Source organism: Macaca nemestrina, chromosome 4 (genome assembly GCF_043159975.1).
Source record: "Macaca nemestrina isolate mMacNem1 chromosome 4, mMacNem.hap1, whole genome shotgun sequence".
Classification (NCBI taxonomy): Eukaryota; Metazoa; Chordata; class Mammalia; order Primates; family Cercopithecidae; genus Macaca; species Macaca nemestrina.
In genome coordinates this window covers 105,335,570-105,360,276 of record NC_092128.1, presented here as the reverse complement: position 1 = coordinate 105,360,276, position 24,707 = coordinate 105,335,570, and the positions used below count along the sequence as shown (strand labels likewise).

Below are 24,707 nucleotides of genomic sequence, written 5' to 3'. Positions count from 1 at the left end.
TAAAAGTTAAATTACTGTATCTTACATTCTCAATCTCATTAAACAGAGCAAGATACCTGGTAGGCCTGTGTTTTGAAGGCAACACATTTCACATGTAGAAATATTTTTCCATCTCATATACTGAACTACATAGAAGTCTCACAGCTTTGAGTGGGCCTGGAGCAAGAAAGGACTCTGTAGCATGTAGGACTGCAGTATAAGCAACCCTACTACTTGGGGCATATGATCTGGCTGACCCTATGGTGCTGAATATGTTAGTGGGGAAATATACAATTTGGAGTTGTTGTATGCCCAAGTGAAAGAATTAGAATGCAGGCCCCTAGAGCTCTGAAGCAATGCCATCCATTTTCGGTATAAAGTTGTACACCTTTTGAGAAACTGTTCCTAGAATGTTGCTGAGCCTTGGTCAAGATGGAGTGGTTGATAATGGGGCACCAAATGTATTTGGAACAGACCATTATGAGCTAGATTATTGCCAATGCACTAAGTCATACACTCAGATGTGTTCCACAGCCTTCCACTGGAAAATGGAAATGGCACATCTGGGATCAAACCCATATGGGACTAGATTGGCATGAGGAGGCTGCATGAGCAAGTAGCACAGATGCCTCCATGTCACCCACCAGGGTTGTACCAGTGCCCTTGTACAGCTCACACTTGTGGTTATATGGGTGTTCTCCATGACTAGCTGAAAGGGAGGTAAAAGGCCAATTCTGGGTGACAATTCTGGTTGACAATTCTGGTTCACTATGTAGCTGCAAAGCAAAAATAGATGGTCACTGAAGTAGAGATGCATTATGAGGTAGCCTTGGAAGACAGTGGAGAAGGAAGGTCTTCCCAATGAACGAAGCTTCAAGCAATGACTATGGTTATCTATTTTGAGTGGAAGAAAAATTGGCCTAAGGTGTGAATATATGTATAGGTTTCTGCACAGTAGCCAATAGTCTAGCTGTGTGGACAGGGACCTGAATGAAAGGGACTTGGAGATTGGAAACAAGAGTCTGAGACAGAGGCATATGGTTGGGACTATGGGAGTGGACACAATGCGTGAAGATTTTTGTGTTGTGCATTTAACACTAATTGGAAAGCATCAAGTACACAAGAAGCACTGAAAAAACAAATAGACAAGATAACTTGTCCAGTTGACATTATCCAGGCTTTGTCATTGGATTAAGTACTGGCATAATGGGCACATGAATAGAGTGGCCACAGTGGCAGAGAGCAAGACTACTCATTAGCCAATACAATGGACTACAAATTTTCCTAGAAAATCTAGCTACTGCTGATTTTGAGCATCCAACTTGCTAATAAGAGAGACCAATAAGGAGCCCTCAATAGGTTACTAGGTCTTCAGAAGATCGACTGTTTGATTTGTGGCAAGTTGACTACAATGAGTCCCCTCTATCCTGCAGCAGCCAGCTGTCATCCTTCCAATGATGCACTTATTCTGGGTATAAGCTTTCCTTTCCTGATCTCTGAGTCATAGTCAACACAACTAACTATTATCTGGGGGTTTTTAGATTACTGAACAAGAATGGAAATCCACACAACATAGTATCTGATTGGGGGACCCACTTAATAGTGAAGGGGGTGTAGGATTGGCTCATGATCCTAGAACTTACTGTTTGTATTACATACTACACCAGACAGAAGTAGCTGTACTTTTAGAACCCTAGAATGAACTACTAAAGGAACATATGAAGTGCCAGCTTAAAGGTAATGCTCTGAAAGGTTAGGGTCCCATCCTTTACAGTGCAGCATATGTGTTAAATCAGAGCCCACTTCATGGTGTTGGGTCCCTAACAGGAAGTATACATAGGTCTTAGAATCAAGGGGTAGAGGAAGAAATGGCCTCAGTTAACATCACTCCCATTGACCCACTGAAGGGCTTTGCGCTTCTTCATCTGCACCTCTGTGCTCTTCAAGTTGGAGGTCCTGGTCACCAAAGGAAGTGTACTTCTGCCAGGGAACATAGCAAAGGTCCCATTGAACTAAAAGCTATGGCTGCCACCGGGGCACTTTGGACTCTTTGTGTCTAGGGACTAGCAGGCAAGAAGAGGAGTCACCATCTTGGCAAGAGTGATTGGTAGTGACTAGCAGATGGAGGTAGAGTGTGTTTACACAATGAGAAAGGCAGGCATATGGGGAGAACACAGTCAATTTACTTGTAACTGTCAAGTTGTGATTGATGGCAGACAATTAGTGGATGGGGCCAGGGATGTTAAGCATCTTCAGCAGGCCCTCAGCACAGGGTTGTTCAGATTATTTATGCTCTAGGGTGTCCTGCCCCTGCTGTTGTGGAAGGGTGAATGGGAGCTGAAATTGAGTCTTCATTATTGTCATGCAGACATACATCCTGGTTACACAAAGACAAAGCAAGTATTGATTCTTTTCTGTACCACCCATGGCTGTACCCTAGTATTAAATTATTCAGCTCAGAATTCCAATCATGCCTCTGTTGAGAAACACCATTAGGCTTTATGAGAGATTTGTTGTTTCTGTGCAATTCTAGTCAGACAGAGAACTGGACAGAACTCTGCTCAGAAATAGAGTATGCACTTGGCTGGGTTCAGGCTCTTAGAAAATCAAACAGCTGAACAACAAAAGAAACTGCAACTTTGGGGATTAATCTAGGATACTCATAATTTCATTTCCAATAGTTTATTTTTATTGCTTTGCTTCTGCTAAAGAGCAGTAGTAAAAATGGAAAGTCACACTGTCATTTGGTTAATTGCTTTTTGAATATTGGAAAATGAGGTTTATTAACGTTAGAACAGAAGGAGCTCAGGGTATGGCATGCAGCAAGTGCTGAGCACATGCTTGAATGAATTGCCATTGTGGTTTGAAAAGGCTTTAAGAAAAACAAAGCAAAATAAAACTTTTTATTTTGAAATAATTAGAGACTCACAAGAAGTTACAATAAACAATACAGAAAAGTTTCATGTGCCTACCATACAGCATCCCCCAGTGGTGACATCTTATATAACTCTAGGTTGACTTCATGGTTTAAAAGAGAATTACTACCTTTAGCCTGTCTTCTCTAGAACACACAACATGATTGTGAGGGGTTATTAAGCAGTTATTATATCCTTTGCAAGGCTCTAAGTAGTTAGAATCATTAACTATTTAATCTCACAACAAACTGAGATAAAATCAGCATTTTATAGATGAACAAAATAAGAGAAGTTAGAACATTTTAAGATTTCAGAGAAAGTTAGAGGTGAAGCTAGGCTTTAACCCATACTATAGAAGTCAGTGTTGGACTGCCGTCAATACTGCCTTTTATTGTTTTCATTTATTTCTTTTTAGATTGATGTTGTGTCTTTTCTCCTTTATTCCGTAATGTGCAGACATGAGTCCCTGTCTTCTTCTCGTCCCCTCATTCTCTACTTTGGTTGCCCTTTTTCTCTTTTGGACCCTTCTATTTATGGGGCTACTCCACCCACAGAGGTTGCTTTTACTCCTTTAGAAAACTGGGGAGATAAATCTCCCCTTTGCGCATCTTTTTTTGGGGGGAAGTGGGACAGGGTATTGCTGTCACTCAGGCTGGAATGCAGCGGTGTGATCACGGCTTACTGCAGCCTCAACCTCCCAGGATCAAGTGATGCTCTTGCCTCAGCCTCCTGAGTAGTTGGGAACAGTACCTGACACCATACCTAGCTAACTTTTACTTTTTAAAAATTTCCATAGAGACAGGATCTCACTATGTTGCCCAGGCTGGTCTTGAACTCCCCGGCTCAAGTGATCCACTCACCTCAACCTCTCAAAGTGCTGGGATTACAGGTGTGAGCCATTGCATCTCGCCCTTTCTGCAGCTTCACTGTTAACACAGTAAAGTCTGAGTCCCACAGCTTAGAATAAAAGCCTTCCACAATTTGGCCTTGCACGATGCTAGTTTGAATGTGTGCCCAAGAATTCATGTGTTGGAAACTTAATTCCCAATGTGACACTGGGGCCTAATGGGAAGCATTTAGGTTGAGCCCTCATGAATAGATTAATGCCATTATAAAAAGTGAATGGGCTCATCCTCTTTCTCCCTTTGGCCTTCTGCCACGTGAGGATCTAGGCAGCATGCAAGGCACCGTCTTGGAAGAAGAGAATGACCTCACCAGACACTGAACTTTCTGGCACCTGGACCTTAGACTTCCCAGCCTCCAGAACTGTGTCCTAATAAATTTCTGTTTATAAATTATACAGTCTGTGGCATTCCATCATAGCAGCACAAAACAAACTAAGACAACTACCTCTTGTCAGGTCCCCATGTGGCATTTCAATGTTGAACACCATATTGATCATACGTTTGTGCTTCTAGATAGGCATTCCCTCTGCTTGGAATAGCCTCCCTCCATTTCCCAGCCTATTGAATTCCTATTTTTCTTTCAACACCTAGCTAATATGTCCCACGCTCCAGAAGCTTTGCTTGACTGTTCACATGGTATAGTTCACCATACAAGGTTATGTGACCCTCCCAGTCTTTCACCTGTCTGTATTTGCTTTTTATTTTTCTATAGTTAACAACCAAAAACATTGGCAAGCACATGGGATCTATAATCCAAAGTGTCAAAAGCTTGGAGAGGAAAAATCCTATGACTGTTCTAAGCTATAAGAGAAGTCTTTACTGAGAAGGTCAGACGTGAGCAGTCGAGAGCTGTGGGTTGTGACTGATCAAATAAGAATGTCATGAAGATTTTCCTGGCACAAATGGACTGGATGAATGAACGGAATGGACTTGGGAGTTACTTGGATAATCTCTTTTGGCTTACTGATTCCTTAATTTTGAAAAACGGAAAGATTATTTTGTTTCTCTAGACCTAAGTGGTTATGTAAATAACAATAATCTAGTCTGTTAGAATCTATTTTTCCCCTGGAGCTCAATCTTAAATAAGCCTATTTCTGAAAGTAGACTATCGGTGGAACTCTGCCACCGCATTTGTTAGTTGCTATTAAGCAAATGATGTTCAATGCTGATCAGTAAAAAGCTATTTAGTTACTTAAGTAACTGAGTACATTGCAAATAAGCTGCTCCTAAATGATAATTAACAAGACCTTGGGAACAAAGGGTACACTTTAAAGGCTTAATCACCTCCGTGTATTACACTTGCTTTTCAAAATTTGTCCTGTGAAAGATCTTAGGAAATTTTAATACTCAGAAAAGCCAAAGTAGACTCACAACAGGCTTTATTGTCCTTTGAGGGTTTCTTGTAAACATGAATGGGGTTCCCAGTTGGAGCACAAATGCAGGTCGACAGGGAAGAAGTCAAGAACGAGGCAATAGCTGAACTTTTCAGTGAGGATTAGAATGCAGGTGAGAAAGGAATGAAGAATATTGATTCTAGGCACAGATGACAGCATGAACAAAGTTATGGAGATGAGAAACTACTTGGCTTGTGTATATTAAACATCGGTTTGTTGTTGCTGAAGCCTAAATGGGAGCTAGGAAGTTGCAAAAATGGGTCTGCAGAAACAAGAAGAATCCAGACTTTTAGGGTCTCACATGCCAGTTAAAAGAGGTTGTAGTTTTTCTATACTGTGAGAGTTGTTGAATGTTTATGTCTTCACACATGTACTATAAATAGATTTCTTTAATTACTGCAGGGAGGATCAATTTGTTAGGTCCAATACAGGAATTACCATTTAATTAGGAAACTATGCAGAAGTTCAAGGAAGAAATGTATGTTAAATAACTGTAGGAATGTAGAGAGCTTGTACATTGTAAAGCCTAGGTCAACATTAAAATAAACAGGAAAAGAGGCATAATTAATAAGCCAATAGTGGAGACAAAATGAAATCATAAAAAGCTCAATTAATCCAGGCTGAAATAGAATGAAAAAAGGAAGAAAAATATAGATGGAACAAATAAAAGCAACAAATCAGTGGTAGATTTCAATCCAAACACACCAATAATAACATTACATGTAAATTGCCTGAAACGCCAATTAAAATCCAAACTCATTAACTTTTCATATTAATGATCCTATCCTCCTCTCTCCTCAGACTCACTTGATGGCACCACTATCTGCTAGGGACACCCAAACCAGGAACCCATGATACACAGTGGACTCTTCCCTCTACCTCACATTCAGAACCTCTCAATACTCAGTTACCAAATCCTCCTTATTTTACCTTTTTAAGTAGATCTCAAATTTGAATCCTCTCTGTGTTCTTACTATTATTTGGCATACTCTAGGTACTGATGATTTCTTTCTTGAACTTCTGCAGTCTCCTAACTAGTCTAAATGGTAATTCCAGTGCTGGACCTGCCAAACTGATCTTCCCTGCAGCAAGTAAAGACTGAGTACTAGATGTTTTATATAATATTATACAAATTCTTACATATTGTGAAGACTTAGACATTCAAATTCCTCATAAACTTTGTGCTATTGCTATCAGACATTTACATTTTACATGGGTTATAAATCTCACTGCTACTATTTTGCTTCAAGTAGTCAATTACATTTTAGAGTCATTTAAAATTAAGAAAAATGTGTTTTTTAATATTAATCTTTATTTTTACTATTTTCAGAGTTCTTCATATCACTGTGTAGATAAAATTTCTGGTCTGGTTTCACATTCCTTCTGTCAGAGGAACTTTCTTTAGTGTTTCTTGAAGTATAGGTCTGCTGGTAAGGAATTCTCCCATTACAAAAATTTTGAGTAGTCTTTATTTTATCTTAATTTTAAACAGGTATTTTTGCTAGGTATAGAATTCTGGGTGATAGTCTTCCCCCCAGCTGGCTTTGAAGATATGTTTATCTTCTGACTTTAATTGCTTCAGGCAAGAAGTCAGCTATAATTCTTGTCTTTACCTCTTTATATGAAGTTAATTTTTTAAATGACAAAATGGTTGTACATATTCATGGGGCTACATGGTGATGTCTCACTATATATAGTTATCAGATCAGGGTAACTGGCATATCTATCATCCATAGCATTTATAATTTTTTTGTGTTAGGATCATTCAATATTCTTTTAGTTATTTGAGACCATATATTATTATTAACTATAGTAATCCTACAGTGATATGGAACACTAGAACTTATTCTAGTTCTATCTAGCTGTAATTTTGTATTTTTAAACAATTTCTCTGATTTAATGTGTTCACATATTTTTCCACTGAATTCCTTCAATTTCCTCTTTACCTTTATTTGCTACTTTGAGTAAGTTATATCTAGCTTTTTAAAATTTATTCTGCTTTAGGTTATTTAAGAATTTTGGGTCTATAGTTTGATGCTTTCATTATTTTTGGAGAATTCTGACTACTATTCAGAGATTTCTTTTGCCCATTCTCTCTTCTCCTTCTGTAACTTCAATCACATATATTTTAGACTATTTGATATTGTCCCATCGTTCTTAAATACTTTGTTCTCCCCATCCACTTTCTTTGTTCTTTTCTTATTGATTTTCACTTTGGGCAGTTTTTATTGATCTATCTTCAAATTACCTAATTCTTCCTCTGGCTATGTAAAGTCTACGATTCCTATAATTAAATCTGTGAATTACTATTGTGATTTATTTCCCTCACATACTTCTACTTGAACCTTGCTTACAGTTTTTATCTTTCTGTGAAAGCACTCAACTGTTCCTCTCTGTTGTCCACTTTTTTCCCCTGGAAATTTTAACCTATTAATAATGGTTATTTAGTTGGGAGAATGTTTTAAGTATTTATTTTGAAGTCATTTAAAACCCATACTAAAGTTGCAAAAATAAGACAGAAGTTTCCCATGTACACTTTACCTGGTCAATATCAGTATAATGATGAAAACCAAGAAATTGACATTGGCATAATACTGTTAACTAAACTATAGAATTGTTTGGACATCACCAGTTTTTACAAGCATTTTATATATCAATGAAATTTAATCTCAAATACATATAAGGTCATGTCACTAACACCACAGTCAGGATGGAGAACTGTTCTACAACTATCAAGATATTCCCTTGTGCTATCCCTTTATAGCCACACTCCCTACCCACCCATTTCCTAGCAAATACTAATTTGTTCTTTATCATTATAGTATTGCAATTTTAAGAATCTTACATAAATGGAATTTCAAAATATGCAACCTTTAAAAATTAGCTTTAAAAATTCGTCATAATGCCTTTGAAATTCTCCTAAGGTGTGTGTATCATTTGCTTGTTCTTTCTTATTGCCAAATAGTTTTAAATTGTATAAATGTATCATAATATGTTTATTCACTCACTGAAATACATTTGTGTTGTTTTCAAACATGGCTGATACATACACAGTTGATACAAACATTCATGTACAGGTTTTTGTGTGAACATAAGTTTTCATTTCTGTAGGAAGAATACTCAGGAGTGTAATTTTTGGGCCACAGAGTAAGTAAATATATGTTTAGCTTCATAAAAAACTGCCCAGCAGTTTTCCAGTGTTGCTGCGCCACTGTGTACTCCCACCAACAATGTATGAGTGAGACTGTGGTTCCACATACTTGCTAGCACTCAGGACTGTCAGCGTGTTTTCTTTTAGTTGTTCTACTAGGTATGTAGTGATATTTCATCATGGCTTTATTTTGCATTTCTCTAATGACTAATCATGTTGAACATCTTTTTTTTCTCAATTTGTTCATTTTTCTTTTCTTTAGAAATGATTTCAACTTGAATTTAGATTCAGGGGGTACATGTGCAGGCTTGCTACATGGGTATATTGTGTGATGCTGAGATTTGGGGTACGATGGATCCCATTACACAGGTACTGAGCAGTGCCCAGTAGCTCGTTTTGCATCCCTTTCTCTAGTCCTTCTTTTTCCCCTCTATTGTTGCTATCTTTATGTCCATGTGTATCCAAGCTTTAGCTCCCACTTATAAGTGAGAACATACAGCATTTGGTTTTCTGTTTCTGCATTAATTCACTTAGGATAATGGCCTCCAGATGCACCCATGTTGCTGTAAAGAACATGATTTTATTATTTATTATGACTGCATGGTATTCCATAGTGTATATGTACTACATTTTTTTAATCCAATCCATTGATTGGCATTTAGGTTGATTCCATGTCTTTGCTATTGTGAATATACATAGAGCTATGATGAACATATGACTGCATGTGTCCTTTTGGGAGAACAGTTTGCTTTTGTTTGAGTATATACCTTGTAATGGGATTGGTAAGTCAAATGGCAGTTAAGTTTTTTGAGAACTCTCCAAACTGCTTCCAACAGTGGATGAACTAATTTACATTTCCATTAATAGTGTATAAGCTGTTGAACATTTTTTAAAGTGCTTCTTTGCCATCCATATATCTTCTTTCATGAAGTATTTTAATGTATTTTTCCTATTCGTTGTAATTATTTTATTTAAAGTCCCTGACTAATAGCTCCAACATTGGAGTCATGTCTCTGTTTGGTTCTGTTGATTGCTTTGGCTGTTAACAGTGGGCTGCATTTTCTTTTTGAGTCTCATACATTTTGATTAAATGGCAAACATTTTGTGTAGAAGATCATCAGATATTAAGATACATACTATTTATTCATGGAAATGGGCATACTTCTTTAAGGTTGTTAGAGTGGAGTGTTAAATCAATCTACTCGGGAGTCTAGCTAGACTTGAGTTTTGTTGTTAGTAGGGTCATCCTCAGCCTCCTATGGGCTTCAAATTTTTCTTTGGATTTTCTATTAGCATAGTAGCTGAGGTGCTGAAGGGTTTTAGTGGCCCACTTTCTGCTTTCAGCTGCACCTGTTTTGCTGTAATAGTGCTACTGCTTGTTACTCAGTGCTTGCTACTGGTGGTTTTAGGGCTTCTCTTTTGTCCCAGTTCAGCCACGGACCCATATAAGCCTGTGTGCCTGGGCCTTAGGGGTGGGGCATTCTCAGTGTTCCAATTCCTCCTCCCCATGAAAATCAAACTCCTGCCTTGTATCTGTGGTGGGTGTTGCATATGAGAGAGTTTCATGCCCTTCCCTAGAAGCAGGAGACTTCCAGTGGTATTGGTGTTACCATTTCTGGCCTCTGTCTCCAAGGGATGGGGTTTTCTCAGTCATTTATCTGCCTTCATTAGTGCTCGGGTGGGGCAACAGTGTTTAGTCCCACACTGGCTTAAGGTTTTTGTTTGGGGAAGTGTCTAGGAAGAAGAGCAGTATTTCATACCTTTCCCGTAGGCATGGCCTAAACTCTCCTGCACACTTACGTATAGTCTCTGTAACAACTACTCAAATCTGCCATTGTAGAGTGGAAGCAGCCATAGAAAATTCTGTAACTGGATGGGTCTGGCTGTATTCCAATAAAACTTTATTTGTAAAAATAAGCTGCAGGATGGATTTGGCTTGCAGGATGGAGTTTGCAGACCTCTGGTCTAGAGAATAAATTCCAAATGTCCTACTGTGACTTTCCTTCTTCTCAAGTCTGATATTTTCTCATTCTATTTTAAATTCATACTTTAAGAGAAACCCTTTCAACCAGCACATTAATAATAGCAGCTGGTTAACTGATTAAAACATTGGTTAAAGAAATAAAGCATACATACGAATCTACCCTAAAACATTTTAATAAAAACATAAACATGCATTTGTCATTTCTTTAATGTAGAGCCAAGACTTTGATTTGATTTGATTCTTTTTTGCATAAAAAACACCCATAATTTATCTTTTATAATTTCCAGTTTGGGTTTCTTTAAATTGGGGTAATCAGTTGACATACCAGCAAAGCAATCTAAGGCAGAATCTCATTGCAGAGATTTTTATAATGTTCCTTCATCTTTCATAGTTGCATCTCCTGAGCTTAGTTTTATGGCAGTTTACTGAAACAAAAGTCCAGTCATTCTAAAGGGAAAGCATAAATTGACAGGTTTGTTACATCTAATAATATCCTGCTAGTCATGGGAGTTTAGTTAGTCAGGGTGTTTGCTGAGAGAATGGAGAGCGTTGAGTAATCAGTTGAGGCAGTGAAGAAGATGCAGTTGAGAGAGTTTCCTTGACCATACCCAACTACTTCACTCTGCCATGCCATTTCTTTATGCTGTTCCGTTGGTTGGGAAGCTCTTTATACACCTCTGCCTGAAGAATATCCATTTCCTCAGGGTTTAATTCAAGGTTACCTCCTTTATAACACCTTTTCTGAGTGCTGAGATTGGCTTGGTTATTCCCACTTCTGTGTATCTTCCTACCCTACTATTATAGTACCTATAATACATTAACACATTATTTTTTTGTATATCTTTCCTATTCCACTATACTATGGGATAACAGAGATTATTATTTTTAATTCAACTCTACCTCCTCAGGCCCTATAACTGTGATATTACATAGTAACAGCTTGGTAAATGTCCTTTAAATGAAGTGTGCATTATTACTGCTGTTGCTTGATTGGCTGATTGTAGCATGGGTGATTTCATACAGCAGATGGAACCACATTAATCACCTTGTTCAATGAAGATTAAAATAATGATTACAGAATCAAGTTGCTGGAAGGAAGAGTGTGATTGGAAATTTTAATCCCTAAGCAGATTTCTAAAAGAGCTCCCTAGATTTTAAGATCTCTGCTAGATTGTAAGCTTCTGATTGGCAGTGGCTGTGCCTTGCTCATGTTTATAATTTTATCTTTTTTCATAGTGTCTGGCAAGATACTCAGTGTTTGCTAGATAAAGGAAGAAATGTTGTCCAATTAAACATATTTGCAAACTTCCTTAAAACACAAAGGTCACTAGTGTAGGATTCACCCTGTGTAAAGGGCAAGTTGAATCCCATGTCTTAGATTCCTGCTTGCTCTCAGTTGCTGTTCGCACTTTCCCCTGCAGAGCAGAGCCATAGAATAATGAATATATAGCAAGCTGAGAAACTCTTTTTCTTGACATGACTCATACATGAATATTTGTCACACTGGATAAGGGAGATATTGAATGCAAACACAATTTTTTATGAAGACATTGAAATTTCTGATAATATAAGATTCTTTTATCCTTAATTGTGGTATTACGGATGACCTCTGGCTTTCCTGGAGGGACACTGTGGGTAACAATATCAACTGTATCTCAGAGTATGCAATGCTTCCAGCTCAACTCAATGTCTCTAGTGTTGTTTTTAAAGTGAGAGGGTGTATATAATAATAGCTTGCTTGCTTTTGATTGCACAAGAGACTATTTTTGATATTGCTAAGGGTCCCTCTTCTACTTTTCTTTTTTAATCACTGAATGCTGAGGACACTCTAAATGGAACAAGTCTTGAAGAACTTGTGTGAAACTTTGTTTAATGATAGAACTGAATGGCCCAACCTGATGTCGGGTACTTAGCCAATTAAAATTATTTCTCCAAAAGTATATGTCTATATTTTGGGCTCATTTTACAATAGCAATATGATTCTGGCGCTGTGCCCTTCACCAAGATGAAGTACCAGCTGAGCCTAATGGTCTAAACTGTCAACTCCCCAGCTCTTTATTAATCCTGGGGAAGTGGCTCGCACCTCAGTCATTACTGCTCAATTAGGTAAATAATCATCACATTTATTCTCATTAGAGCACTGTCTTCACAGAAAGCTTTGGTCCTGAGATTTTCAATTAGTCTTAACAAGTTACAAATGCCACTAGTGTCTCCCTTTCTCCATTAGTCCCCCCAACCAAATAAAAATCTTGTGTCTAATTAAGGAAACCCAAGTCCTCTTAAAACTTACTCTCTTTGCCTCTGTTGTATTCAGAAACCAAGAAGCTTATGAAGTGAGGCCAACTGGCTTACCTGAGTTGTTGGTTATCACTGGGCGAGGAAAAAGTCCTGAGCTCAAAAGCACAAGCATCAGGTTCAGCAAGAACAAATGTTTTCTCGAAACAAGGCGTTGAGCCTCCATTATTTCTCCTCACTCCACTTAAGGGAACATTTCTTGAGGCATGGTAGCAGTTATCATTGCACAAGATGTACATCATTGCACAGCAGGAGGCTCAAACTGACTCTGAGTGTAAGTGTAAGGCATAGACAACTTGTTTTTTCTTTTAAAGGGTGCTATTTTCCTAATAAAAAGAATTCACAGAAATTATCTAGGATGTTTAGAAATCCAAGGGAAGGAGAGGAGAGTTCCATTTTCACTTACTCAAGATGCAAGCTCTTCAAATGTCTTTTTCCCCTTGCCCAAGGAGAGCTAAGTGGTAGCAGGCTGAGATGGAAGTGGTAAATTGTAACAAAAAATATTTTTTTCTCATCTCATTCTGCGGCAATCAGGTACAGACTTGTACAGAGGGAAGTGAGGCAGACATAGAGATATGCTGCTCAGATCCCCCCTTCAAGAATGACCTTGCTGTCCAGCTGTGAGGAATATGGTTTGCTGACATCCTTCAGCTGTTAGATTCCTCAGTGTTTGCCTCAGCTTTTTAGCTGGGATCACGCTATTCTTGGTACAACCTCTACCAATGACTAAGTTCCAGTAGAAAGGTCCAGTCATTTATATCCAACATGGAAATCCTAAAGGATTCCTGAGCTGGCAGAGACTTTCAGGTTAATGTCAGGCTCTGATGGGTCCTCTGGCCCAATCTTACTTCTTCCCTTTGCCTTCACAGGTGTGGCTTCTCCCCAAATTTTTGTATACCTGATTCTGTTTCAGCATCTGCTTCCCAGAGAATGCAGTGTGAAGCAGGAGGTAAGGGAGGAAGGGGGCCAAGATAATTTCATTTTCTAGGGATGGTCTTTGTGGTTGCCTCTGTTACATAATGTACGATCTTAGTAAAAATCCCATTTATTCAAAACTAAAGCCAGTGAGAAAGCTACTAGGATGCTAGAAATTACTATGTGATGATGACTGCTGAGTCTGTCTGCCAAGTAGCCTACATGCCCATCCTTAGGCATCACACTGGCTCCTCTTAGAGGTCTATAAGAATCACTGATTCTTTGTAGAGATGTTATTGAGGACATTTTAGTGCTGTTTCATCAAAGTACTGAATAGAAAGCTCCACAGTATCTGTTTTCTTGATCAAGAAACATCTTGCTGTGCATTTCCCTCAAGCTTACAACAAATTATATTTTTGTAATTTGTTTTGCCCTTAGTTTTAGCCAATAACTAGGAAGCACAAAATAAAACAATTGGTTGCAGTAACTTTGCAGTAACTCAAAGCCTAAATTTGATATTTTTCCTTTGCAGTTATGATTTAATATTTTCCATGCCCTTTCTATTTCATTTTTTATTTTTCATTGTGTTGGATATGTTCTTACATTCATTGGCAGTACACAGCATGGCTACTGGAGCCTGATCGTGGGACTTTGAATGTTGGCTCTGCCACATGATAGCTGTGCTATCTTGGGCTTGCTCCCGACCACACCGAATCCCAGGTTCTTTGTAAAATTGTAATAATAAGAATGCCTGATTTATAGGGCTACTGTGAAGGTTAAATAAGATAGTGCATGTAAAATGCTTGCCCTATAAAACCTGGGTACCTGTTGTTGGTGCTGAATAGGGGCAATAACTAGACAGAGAGCTGTAAGAACTGAGGATGAGAGGGTGTATCTTAACGTAAGTCCTAGGCTCCTTGCCAACTTGCTAGAACAATGTTTTCTGCAAAAATTGACACATAAGAGGTAGAGGCTTTGTTTAAACTAGATCTACAATGAAGACTGGCTATTTTATTTGCTATAATGCATGCCAGATAATCCAATATATTTGATTAACACACTTGATCAATCTAATATATTAGATTCCCTCTATGGAAACAGTGGTGATTGAATTAACTGATGGCCACTAAGGTGAAAAGAACTAAGCCAATCCTTGAGAGACTAGAACACAAGATAGATTAGTTCAGGGATTGGACCACTGTTTATTAACTGGATTGCTACTTATGGGGTAATTCTGTGTTAGGATAGATGGTCCTGTGTAGGAAATTTGGCATGCCTGGACTGTGCTTACTACATGCCAGAAGTAACCCCTGCTGCCCCAGTCTTTGTGATAACTCCAAATATCCCACCATTTCCAAATGCCCCGGGACTGCCTCCTGTTAAGAACCATTGAGGTGTGGAAGGACATCTAGTGGTAGATTGGGAATATGACCCGGCGTCTCTAGGTCAGTTCCAGTTTATACCTGCCATGATTATGCCTGTGGCCCTTTCTCTCAAATATGCCCTGGTTTACTTGGCTCATTGGAGATGGCTGATTCCAGGCTTGGGGCTGGGAAAAGGACAAGATAAGCCTGGAACATCATGTTGTGCTGGCAAGTGAGGACATCCCCCAAAATGCTGAGAAACATGTCAACAGGAACATGCACCAAATTGTAGGGCTCTTCCTGACCCCAGTCAGCCATCTAGGCATAAAAAGTAATAACTATGGCAACCAATTATAACCCATGGAATAAAAGAAGAACCTATGATATAAATTTAAAAGTAGGAGAGAAGGGAAAGTTCTTCTTTAAAGTAGAGAGACTACTAATAAGTATAGAAGAAATAATGCAATTAGAAAAATCATCATTTGGAAACCTTTATAGCATTGATTCAGACAGGAATCTACACTGTGTGCTAAGTGTTTTGAGTGAAAGTTTAAGGAGTATCAGGATGGTTATATACTCTTAAAATACTTGTCAGTTGCAAAAGGAAAAGCAATATCTTTACAGTGCAGAAATCTGACAATAACATCACTAGTAATGGTACGAATTGATGTACTGTGTCTGCTGATAATACATACTAAGAGGAACAAAGCATCATTCCTGGTGTATAACTCTCAAAAGCACATAACCTCAATCTATTCATAAGGAAACATTACACAAACCCAAAGTGAGAGAAAATCCACAAAATATCTAACCTGTGCTATTTTAAAATGTTGATGTCATAAGATACAAAGAAAGACCAAGGAACTGTTCTAAGTTAAAGAACACTAAAAGTACATGGTGACTGAATACAATACATGATTCAGGGTTTTCTTGTGCTAAAAAGGATGTTCTTGGGATAATTGGTGACATTTAAAGCAGGTTTGCTGATTACATGGGGCACTTTTAGATGGATGGATAGGTAGATAGGTAGGTATTATAGATAGACTGATAGAGGAAATGATAAAGCAAATATGAAAAATATTAACGTTTCAGGAATATGTGTACAGGGTACATGGTGGTATTTGTACTACTCTTAAAGATTTTCTGTAAACCTGAAATTATGTCAAAACAAGAAGCTAAAAATGAAAAATGTCCTCGTTGGGAAGACACATGATATGGTTGCTCAACCCGTAGGGGAAGAGCTGGCAGAATATGATGGCTGTGACCTCTGCACAGTACTGAAGATATGGGCAACATGTTGAGCAAGGGCTGCTGTTATATTGAGAAGTGAGCTTTAGTATTGTTCAGTAAGTTTCTTCTCGTTCAGGCCAGTATAGGCTTTCCTGGTAAGCTACTGTGCAATGTATGTGTTAATTATTAGCTCAGAGAGAGATTCAGCAAGTGAGCTTATATCTGTTCCCACGAAACATCACAAACTTGACACTCTCTGGGGAGGTCTAGGACTCAGAAATTTAGATGCTAGTAAGAGCAAACAGACATAACAGATAACGAATACAAAGTGCCTACCACATGCTAACCACTGCTGCAGGTACTTTCTATAGAATAGCAAATTTAATCATCACCATAACCCTGTGGGATAGATGATATTTTTGCAATCTCCATTTTACAGATGAGGAAACTGAAGCATAGACTTGGTGAATAACTCACCCAAGTGTTAGTATGGAGGGGAGCTGGGATTGAAACACCAGTGAGGGTCATTCCAGAGGATGATTGCTCTGTTCACCACTCTACTCTTCTGCTTCCTGAGGGGCTCTGAGCAGTGAAAATCTTCTCTCCAGATTGTGCTTATGAAGCAAACGAGGTGTCTGGGATTAGACCACTAGGAGAGTCTGAGCTGTTGCACCCCATATTGGGGCAAAGTGGGTTGTTTGTGCTGAGTGGGGAATGGAGCCAAAGCTCAGAGGAGACATCGGAAGGTAGGAGCAGATATGCAGAGCAGACTAGCAGAACAGCTGCATGGCCGAAGAAAGCTGGAGGGTTGGGCCTAGGTTGGGTCACTAGATAGCAGAGTGAGAGGAAGCAATGCCCAGCCTAGTGGGTGGCTGATCAAGGCAGAAACTGGGGGGTCAGTGTAAGAACAGGCTGGGCTTCAGAGCCAGAACTCACACACAAAATATGTTGGATTTATTCCTTGGTAAAGCTGCGTGTTCCAGTGTGTCTGATAAGCCTTGGCCTCATCTCTCTGGTGGCACTCACCTTTTCCAAAAAGTAGCTAAGCCTCATCTTTGTCACTAAGGAAGTGGGGAACAAACACTGGCCGACACCTGCATCCCAGGCTGTGTGCTAGGTATTTACATGTATTATCTTACTTAACACAATGTTTTGAATAAGTGTACCTGAGTCAAACTGCCTACTGTGCACATATATATTAGGTTGGTACAAAAGTAATTGCCATTTTTGCCACTAAAAGTAATGGCAATTACTTTTGCATCAACCTAATAGAAGGAGTGACTATTCAAAGTGTGAGCTCAACTTTCAGTTCAGTGAAATTTGGATTGTATATTGCAGCTTGATGCAATTGTAATTAAATAGAATAATACAATTAGATAATTATTTACTCTAAATGAAATACAAATATAGGTACTCAAAACATCACAGGTATTAGAAAAAGCAGGCATGCTCTCTTCGAACCAGCATGGCAACTTTTGCATACAACAGGAAGCATCAAACTCAATGAACTATGGAGGCCAGCTTAGGCACAATTATAAACATAATTTCTTAATCATCATAACTATCTGAAAAGGCAGTCGTATAATTTCAGCCTTTTGTGTTTATTACAGGATTTAATTCAGTAAAGCATATAAAGCATGTGGCTCAGTGCCAGCCACGAGGGAGGCCCCGAATGCCTGGCACCTGCTCTGCTCATTTTCTCAAGAGAGAAACGAAGCTTGGTGAATGTAAGTAGTATATGGAAAGCCACGGAAATAACAAATGGTAGAGAGAGGATTTGAATCCAGGTCTCTAGACTTTGTCCTCTATTTTTGTGCAGCTTTCAAACTGTGAATAACTTTTACATATTTTACTGGTTAAAACATATTTTTTTAAAAAAGAAATATATGCCCGGACGCATGAAAATTATATGAAATTCAAATATCTGTGCCATAAACGAAGTTTTATTTACACAGCCAGGCCTGTTTGCTCATGTGTTGTCCATGGCTGCTTTCATGTTACAACGCCAGAGTTGGTTAGTTGACACAGAGGTCATAGGATCTGCAAAGCCTAAAATATTTAGTATCTGGTCCTTTACAGAGAAAGTTGGTTGACCCCTGCCCTAGACCTTAGGCCCCTGTTCTTTCCATTATTCTCAAGTGCTGCTGGATCCAGATCGGTTGTGACATTGCCAAATCTCCTGGCATTCTTGGGGAATTATTAAGCTGCCATGTAGGTTGCACTAAGTGCTCCCTGCTGGCTTGGATAGAAGAGTTTTGAAGGTGCCAGATGGGAACAGATTCGTTTCTTTCATCTTAACAAAAATCCAATCTCACTCTCTTTCATGTTCAAGAGCATTTGATTAATGAGGACATGAAGTGGGGGGAAGAAGAATCCGGGCTGTTGAGCTGGACTGAGCTGGCAGTTTCCGGTTCTCTCATTTCAGCCTCTCCTCCCCGTGTCTAGCAGGTGCCCTGAACTCCCAGCTGAGTGTAATTGGAGGCTGTGTAATTGGAGGGTGAATGCACAGGCTTTGTAGTCAGAGACCTGTATTTGTACTGTGATTCCCTACTTGCTAGGTGTATAGTTTTGCACACATTATTTAACGTCCTTCAGTCTCAGTGTCTGCAGGTCTGACATGGGCATAATGAGAATACCTATGGCTTTGAGTAATTTGGAGGATTAAATACAAACATATATGAAAAGATTTTTTTCCCAAAGAGGTGGCTCAGCGAGCATTCAGTAAATATTAGTTATTACTATTATTTTTTTTTCTGCCTACTTGTCAGTAGGGAAGGAGCTAAGTTTCTGATCTAGTTTAAAAGCCCTTAAAGGTGTTTTAGGATGTTTTAGAAAAGTAATACATGCACATAGTACAAAATTCAGGTAGCACAAATAATAAAAATAAGCAGCTCACAAAATGATGTATCCTGGACTGTTCAAGGCAGTAGTATTCATAGCAGCCCTAAACTGGAAATGACCCAAATGCTCACCACTAGTGGAGAGAAAAAATCAACTGTGGTGTGTTCACACAGTAGAACACCATTCAATAAGGATAGTGAATAGTCTGCAACTATAGGCAACACTGTTGATGAATCTCCTGAATCGAATGCTGAGCAAAGTAAGTCAGAAACAAAAGCACACATACTGTAAGAGTCTATTTATATAAAGAATTAAATCATTCTACATATTTGCTACGTTATATCCTTGACCTAAATCTCTGCATTCCTCCCTCCCACCCTGACTGACTCTGGTAACCACTGTTTTATGTATTTAATGAACAATCCTCAAATAACAAATGTTGGTGAGGATGAGGAGAAATGGAAACCTTTGTACACTGCTGGTGGGAATGCAAAACTGCAGTTGCTTAGAATGCTAACCACAGTGTTACCACATGACCCAGCCATTCTGCTCCTGGTTACATACTCAAGAGAAAAAACTGTCCACACAAAAAGTTGTACATAAATGTTTGTAGCAGCATTTTATTGCGAAGAGCCAAAAGGTAAAAACCACTGAAATATCCATCAACTGGTGAACGGATAAACAAAATGTGGTATACCCATATGATAGAATATTATTTAGCCATAAAAAATGAAATATGGATACATGCTACAACAAAAATGAACCATGAAAGTGTTAAGGGAAATCAATCACAAAATATGATATATTACATGATTCCATTTATATGAAATGTAGAGAATTGGACCTTCCTCTGGAGCCTCAGTAAATTTACTTAGTCTAAATGGGTCCAGGTGCTGGGGTGATTACCCTTATCTTGTCTCCTGCTAAATTACAGAGGTTTGGGGAGTTCCTTCAGACCTCCCATCAACTTGTTTGTGGAGGCCTAGGGAGTTTCTTCAGACCCCCAGTGAAATTTGTTTAATCTGATTAAACAATTTCATAGAGACAGGAAAGTTGACTAGGGTTGGGGAGGATGTAGGGTGGGAGTTATAGCTAAAAGGTATTCGCTTTCTTTTTGAGGTGATGAAAATATTTTAAAATTGACTTTGGTGATGGTTATACATATCTGTGAATATACTAAAAGTCACTCAATTTTATACTTTCAATGGGTGAACTGTATTGTTATGTGAATATTTTAATAAAGCTGTTCATAAAAAGAAAAAATAAAGTATAAAATTAGGTGAAGCCTGTCTGGGCCTCAGAGCTGACTCTTGGTTGGGGGAAGAAGTGGTACTGGGAATTGGTGAGAGGAGGCATAGAGGCAGACGGGAACATTTCTTGATTTGGGTGGTAGTTACAATGGCATCTTCTGTTTGTGAAAATTCGTCAGCTGATACTTGTGTGCACAGAATTGAACTTCATACTTCAATAAAAATAATAAAAACCAAAACTAAGAAAGGTACCCTTCTCCAACTATTGTTTGTCACTCAGTTCTTTTCTCAGAAGCAACCACTCTTACATCAAGCAGAATCTAGAGACAGGCTATTCAGAGATGGTTACTGATGTAGAAGAGCATGTGTTCTTGTGTATATTGTATTTCTTGTCTTACTTTTATTTCCTGAGAATAAGTTTTGATAAACTTAGTCCTGTGTACAGCTGACCACCTACTACAAAGGGGGTGTAGACCTCAGAAAAGGACAGGGGGAGAAGAGGAGACAGGTGGAAGTTCTGATCCTGGGTGACCTTCTTGGACATGGCAAGGCTTCAACAAATGTTCATAAAACTGTCAAAGTTTTATGAATTTAAGGGCTTCGAAATGTCCAGGTTTTCTTCTAGTGTTGTTCTGAGATCCAGATTAAGTCTCTCATGCCTATTTTGTGTTTCAAACTCCAGGAATCCCTTTGGGCTTCTCTGATCCCCAAAGCCTTCTATTCTTTTTTCTTTCTTTTTAAAATTCATTTATAATTTTTTATTTATGTCTATTTTAAATTTATTTTTATTTTTGTAGGATTGCAGGTTTCTATATTTATTCTTTATTTTTTTCTTTATTTTGCTCGGATTGCAGGTTTCTTTCATTTTTTTTTTGGAGAAGGAGTCTCTCTATGTTGCTCATGTTGTAGTGCAGTGGCTGTTCACTGGCATAATCCCACTACTGATCAGCATGGGAATTTTGACCCACTCTGTTTCCAACTTGGGCTGGTTCATCCTTCCTTAGGCAATCTAGTGGTTACCTGCTCCTGGGATCGGGGTAACCATACTGATGCCAAACTTAGTACAAACATCCAATCCACATAGTGCACTACAGCCCAGAGCTCTTGGGCTCAAGCGATCCTCCCACCTCAGCCTCCTGAGTAGCTGGGACTACAGGCATGTACCACCACACCTGGCTGGTCTTCTGTTCTTGTTGAGAACTCACCTGGGTTTGTAATTCAGAACTGCATTCATCTTCCTGGTGAAAGTATTTTCCTCATCTCAAAGTTGTGACATGATGGGATATTTGAATCTAGGACCACCGTGAAACACTGGGGAAGACATTCTCGTATTTCTGGCCTTTCATTCCTCCTGATTATTCTACTTTCAGCAGCATCAGCATCTCCAAATGTTAGTCATCCTCTAAGGCCCAATACAAGCTCCACCCACTCTGTGAAGTCCCCATTGGACCCTGATTTGCACCACTTCACGTAGGGCTTCTTTAAATACATGTCAATTACTATTGATTGCTGACTATTTGGTTTTGGGCACAATGCCATGTGCTGAGAATACAAGGAAGGAAACTCCATTCCTATCTTCAAATTGCTCACATTCTAGTGTTTCAGGGAGATGTGAAATAATTAAAATACAGTGTTGCACAATATCTGTCCAAAAGAGGGATGATTGGCAAAATCTTCTGGGAAGGAACCAAGCGGACTAGGCAGGCTTCACAGAGTGCCTGTTCAGCTTTGTGTCTTGAGGAATGAGTAGTGCTTTGCTAGAGAGACCAGGTGAGAGAAGGGCATCCAGGTAGAGACAGCAGTGTGTGCAAAGGCATGAAGTAAAGACCACAGGTTGTCATTTACTTATCATTTAATATGTCATTGGATTTATTAGTCCTTCCAACTAGATTGTGAGAGACTCGTGGAGAAGATTCCTAACTCAGGCTTCTCATTCCCCTTCTCCCAAACATCTAGTAAAATTCTGGACACTCGTAATTGTGGCAGGCCAGGTATCACTAACAACTCTTCCAGTACTGACTGAGTGGTTACGTTAAATCTTAAAAGCCAGTGCCCTTATATGAAGGCTGGAATGTAACAAAAGCCCATCAAGAGTTTTACCTAGGCCTCTCCTGGGACTTAAAGCATGACAAAATAACAAAGGAATTCTTAACAGGACCCATTTAGGATTAAAGAAGTTTCTCTGGGGGTCTGAAGAAACTCCCTAGGCCTCCACAAACAAGTTGATTGGAGGTCTGAAGGAACTCCCCAAACCTCTGCAATTTAGCAGGAGACAAGATAAGGGTAATCACCCCAGCACCTGGATCCATTTAGACTAAGTAAATTTACTGAGACTCCAGAGGAAGGTCTTCAGGACTCAGACCTTAGTTATAGATTAAAAGAAGTTAACCATTTATATCTTTAGAAGAATGCACACTTACACGTAGACATATAGCTTAGAGGGTATATAAACTCTGGAAAACTTTGTAATTTTAAGTTGGTCTGGCAATAATTTCCAGGCCTTCTCCTTGTCACCAGTTGCAGAAAATAAAACTCTCTTCTGAAGTTTCCACAGGATTACCGGCTGGCCCAGCAGGTGTGCCATGCCATTGCCTACATCTCTGACAGTAGAAAGCCTTCTCTGGGCAAACGTCACCCCCTATTCCGGCTGCCTCAGGAACACAGGTTGTTTGAGTGACTGCAGGAGAGAGTCCCAAAAGGCTTTGTCCACCAGACCCACTCTGGATCCCATCCAAAGAGGTGGCAGTGACCCTCATTTACCAACTGGCAGAGGGTCCCAAAGTGATCTGTGCCCAGATATGGCAGGGCTATGCAAAACACGTCCTGGAGAAGCTAGAAGAGAAGAGAACTCGTCAGGAGGACCCAAAGAAGTCCCCTGCAATGCTCCCCACTTTCCTGTTGATGAGCTTGCTGTCCTTGGCTGAACATGTGGCTCTGCAGCAGCTGGTCCACTTGGAGCAGGCAGTGAGTGGAGAGTTCTGTCAGTGCTGAGTTCTCCGGGAAAAACAGGAGCACAAGACCAAAAGATCCCAAGAAGAAGAATACAAGTTTTGAGACCACCATGGAGGAGGAGCTGGGGCTGGTTGGGGCAGCAGATGACACGGAGACAGAAATCATTCACGTCTTCTGTGAGATGGAACTGTTGGATGGCAAACAGACACTGGCTGCCTCTGTTCCACTCTTGTTTAAAGTCTGCAACAAGCCAGGCCTCTATAGCAACCCAGACCTCTCTGCAGCTGCTTTACCTGCCCTTGGCAAGTTCTGCATGATCAGTGCCACTTTCTGCGACTCCCAGCCTCATCTTCTGTTCACCATGCTAGAAAAGTCTCCACTTCCTATTGTCTGGTCTAACCTCATGGTTGCCACTGGGGATCTGGCCATCTGCCTTCCCAATCTAGTGGACCCCTGGACTCCTCATGTATATGCTTACCTTCGGGACTCTGCTCAGCTAGTGTGGAAAACAGCAGGGCTGGTGATGACTCACCTGACCCTCAAGGACATGGTGAAGGTGAAGGGGCAGGTGAGTGAGATGGCAGTGCTGCTCATCGACCCTGAGCCTCAGATTGCTGCCCTGGCCAAGAAGTTCTTCAACAAGCTCTCCCACAAGGGCAGCAGAATCTATAATCTCCTTCCAGATATCATCAGTCACCTGTCAGGCCCCGAGCTGGGGATGGAGGAAGTGCCTTTTCACACCATTATGAAACACCTCCTCTCCTACATCATCACCAAAGACAAGCATACAAAGCCTCGTGGAAAAGCTGTGTCAGTGGTTCCACACAGCCTAAACTAAGCAGGTGCAGCGGGACCTGGCCTACTGTGTGTCACAGCTGCCCCTCACAGAGCAAGGCCTCCGCAAGATGCTTGGCAATTTTGACTGTTTTGGAGACAAACTGTCAGATGAGTCCATCTTCAGTGTTTTTTTGGTCAATTGTGGGCAAGCTGCAACATGGGGCCAAGCCTGAGGGCAAGGCTGTAATAGATGAATTTGAGCAAAAGCTTCAGGCCTGTCATACCAGAGGTTTGGATGGGATTGAGGAGCTTGAGATTAACCAAGCAGGTAGCCAGAGAGCGCCATCAGTCAAGAAACCATCCACTGTTTGTAGGCACCAGCCTCTGGCTTCTGCAGCCTCAGACGTGACTTTGTCACACCAGGGCCCTCCTGTACTGCCCTTCGGCATCAGAACACCCAGCAGCCAGCTTCCAGAAAGAAACCCAAAGTTGTCTTCTCAAGTGATGAGTCAAGTAAGGAAGATCTTTTAGCCTAGATGACAGAAGATGGGACGCCGAAGAAAACAACGCCCGTTCTCAGAGCATCAGCTCGCAGGCACGGATCCTAGGAAGTCGTCTTGCCTGTTCCTGTCCTCCCTGTGCACGGTATCTTGTAGGGTGACCTGGAATTCTAATTCTGTTCCCCTTGTACAATATTTGCCTGTCTCCTTTTTTGGAAAAAAAAAAAAATACACGCTCTTTAAAGTGCAAGGCCT

At 39.9% G+C, this 24,707-nt stretch overlaps 1 protein-coding gene and 1 pseudogene across 3 annotated transcripts in view; one reads left to right on the top strand and one right to left on the bottom strand.

The window, feature by feature from the left end:
- LOC105475841 (neuropeptide S receptor 1) overlaps nt 1-24,707 on the bottom strand; it is a 232,641-nt gene that overhangs the window by 97,909 nt on the left and 110,025 nt on the right. The gene's annotated exons all lie outside the window — the stretch shown is intronic.
- LOC139362491 (condensin complex subunit 1 pseudogene) lies at nt 20,372-24,560 on the top strand (annotated as a pseudogene).